Source organism: Alligator sinensis, unplaced genomic scaffold (assembly GCF_000455745.1).
Source record: "Alligator sinensis unplaced genomic scaffold, ASM45574v1 scaffold628_2, whole genome shotgun sequence".
NCBI lineage: Eukaryota > Metazoa > Chordata > Crocodylia > Alligatoridae > Alligator > Alligator sinensis.
Genome location: NW_005841833.1, coordinates 6,039,380 through 6,042,265, shown reverse-complemented (window position 1 = coordinate 6,042,265; position 2,886 = coordinate 6,039,380). Strand labels below are relative to the sequence as shown.

General features: G+C 54.4%; 1 protein-coding gene across 1 annotated transcript in view; it reads right to left on the bottom strand.

Annotated features, from left to right (window-relative positions):
- The window catches only part of SEZ6L (seizure related 6 homolog like), a 74,574-nt gene that overhangs the window by 63,569 nt on the left and 8,119 nt on the right, over positions 1-2,886 (bottom strand). The window lies entirely within an intron of this gene.

Genomic DNA, 2,886 nt, shown 5'->3' with positions numbered 1-2,886 from the left:
ACAATTTTCTTTCCGAGCCTTGCCGGTGGAGGGGGGGGGGGGGGGGGGGGGCAGGCACGCAGCTCAGCCCTGCACTGAAACACACTCACGCCGGGCACAGCAAGGGCACATCTCCGTCACGGCGCACAGTTCTTGGGACCGCCGCCTGCTCCCATGCACACGTTCCCCATGCGCTGACTCTCACCGGCTGCTTGTTTCCCTGTTGATTTACTGCACCCAGAAAAAAAGCTTGACTAACAGCTCCCACAACTGGCTAATCCAGCTTTGCTTGTCATTTGCCTCGATCAGAACTTTATGCTACGTAGCGGCACGCTCGCTCGGACGCCACCCGTAGCTCTTCCCTTTGGAAAGCAAACAAGCAAATAAGGAAAAAGCATCTCTCCCGCATCCACACCTCCATGCAAAGTTTAATTTCAGGTACCGCACTTGTCCATTAACAAAGGCAGTAATGTAGGAGGCAAAGAGTAATTGCAGCTTGTTTCATTTTATAACTATTGAACTAGACTCTGCAGATTTTTTTTCCTAGGATGGAGAAAAAAACCCAAATGGTTACCATGGCCTGTGATTCCTTCTGACCACACAAACTCCACTCCAATCTTATCACAGGCTGGACAGCCTGCTGACAAGCTAAGCATATATTATTATCTCATTTCTTGAGATGAGACCACTTGCAGGGCTGCTGATTGCCAAGAAAACCCAGCAGAGACTTGTTGCAGATTTTACCTGTTCAGTGTTGTTTTTTAGCAGGACGTATTTCATTGATCTCAAGCTTTCTTCTCTATCACCGTGGCACGTGATGAAGCTAAGCAGCTAACCTGACTCCACACCAAGAAGCCAGAGAAAGCAGTGTGTCTCATTAAAAGGGGACTCTATCTAGGTGCCGGTGGGTGCATCTACACTTTCATTAATGTGCGGTAGTTACCGTGCACTTAATTTAGTACTTGAAGTACTAAGTAAATGCACAGGAAGTCACGCTACTGCACAGTAATGCCGGCACACGGGTTTTTAGCGATGCTTATTGCGCAGTAGCCTGATCCTACTGCACAGTAGTGTATTTGCACAGGTTTTTCCCAGCACGCTACCTCACCATGTTATCAGGCTATTGCACGTTAAGTGTCTCGTGTAGACGCGCCCAGTGGCTCAGCATTTCCTGCTCCGGAAGCAAGAAGCCTTAAGAAGGTTTGATGGTCTCATCACATCCTCTAGTGGACAACGGTCCACATCACCACAACAGCCTACGTGATGCCTTCGGGAGCCCCCGTCTCTTTGCCACGCTGCATGCTTTTGGCTTGCATGGACAAGCTGGAGCTCAGAGGGTGCACAGCTCCCTGGGGCATCATCCTAGTCCACACGATCGATACACAGCTTTGCAGAAGTTCTGCAGGGGAACAGAGTATGGAGCTAGGCCACAAGCCCTGAGCACCTTTCCCTCTGCACTCTGGCAGGATAGTATCAGAGATGCAGGTAGCCATGCGAATGTGAAGTCAGGTAGAAGGCAGGGTAGATTTGCACCTTATTATCAGAGCAAACAGGACCTGCCAGCATCCTCCTTCCCTCCTGTTCGCACATGCAGCACTGCAACAAACTGGATTGTGATTCACCTTGCATTCAGACAGACGGTGTTTTCCTGTGCAAGCTTTCAGAAGCTGAGGGCAGGGCTCGCTGGTGCCCACACCTCATCTTGTGATACCATTTCTGCCAGCGGGTGGGTACAAAATGATGCCGAGCAGAATGCTACTTTCTCCCAACTGCTGTGTCCTGGTATAGATGACTGCCTGTGGTGCCAGGCAATGGGGAGCTAGGCACAGGGTGATGGAGGGTACGCCTGGCTTCAAATCACCCAGTCCAAACAGCAAAAATGAGTGGAGAAATCCAGCAGGCAATCAAACCCCTGTGATCCCTCTGTGCATCCTACCCTGCCCTCACTCATGGGCTGAAGCCAGAAGGAGCTGGCATGAGCATTGGCTGTGGCCTTCTGCATAGTGCAGAGCAGAAAACCTCTCCCACAGCACACAGAAACCTGCCAAATTGCTGGTAGCATCACGGCCTGGAGTGCACAAGTCCGGGACTTGACAGGCGTAATTCACTGAGGCTTGTAAAGGGTCAGCTCCGTATCAACTCCCACTCTGCCAGCTGCAAAGAGTTCAGTACTGCGTGTTCTTGTGCCCAGTGATTTATTACACATCACTCTTGTTCTCAGGGCAAAATCCTGACCCCCCAGTCAATGGGCGGTGGGCAGGAAGACAAGTCTTCTCCCTTCCACCTCCCTGGGCAGAGCTGCAGGAAGGTCTGCGATCCCTGCACCGTGCACCATGGAGTGAGTGTGGCCAGGGGCCCATTGCAAGGCCCTCACCCCCTCTGTACAGGGGCAAAACTTACACCCGGCTCAACAGAGCATTAGTGGCCAGAGATACACCCCAGGAAAGCTGGGGAAGAAACTTTCCCCTGGTGCAAACACCGAGGTGAAGCACCTGCCTGCGAAGATCTCCCCACTGGACGTGCAGGCGTGGCAGGAAAAACCCCCTCATCCTCACCAACCCGGATCAGGACTGGGAAGGTAAACCCAAGCTCCTCCGTGCCGGAGCAAAGGGCACGCTTGTGCTCACACGCTGACACCAACGTGAGAGGCCACCTTGAGCACCCCTGTCTCCCATGCTCCGCGCAGGGCTGCTCCCAAATCCCCTCCCCGCCGTGCCCGCCAGCCGGCCCAGGTCGCACCCCGGCGGAGCCCCCCGAAGCCCCTCGGAGCCAGGCTGGGGCAGGGCTGGGGGCAACAGGCTCTGCCCTTTCCCCCCTCCACGGACTGGATGTTGGCCTTGCTCGGGGGGACAAAGGAGCCCCGGCCCCTGCCCGCCCCCGCCCGGGGAGCTGTCCGCCGCGCGGTGC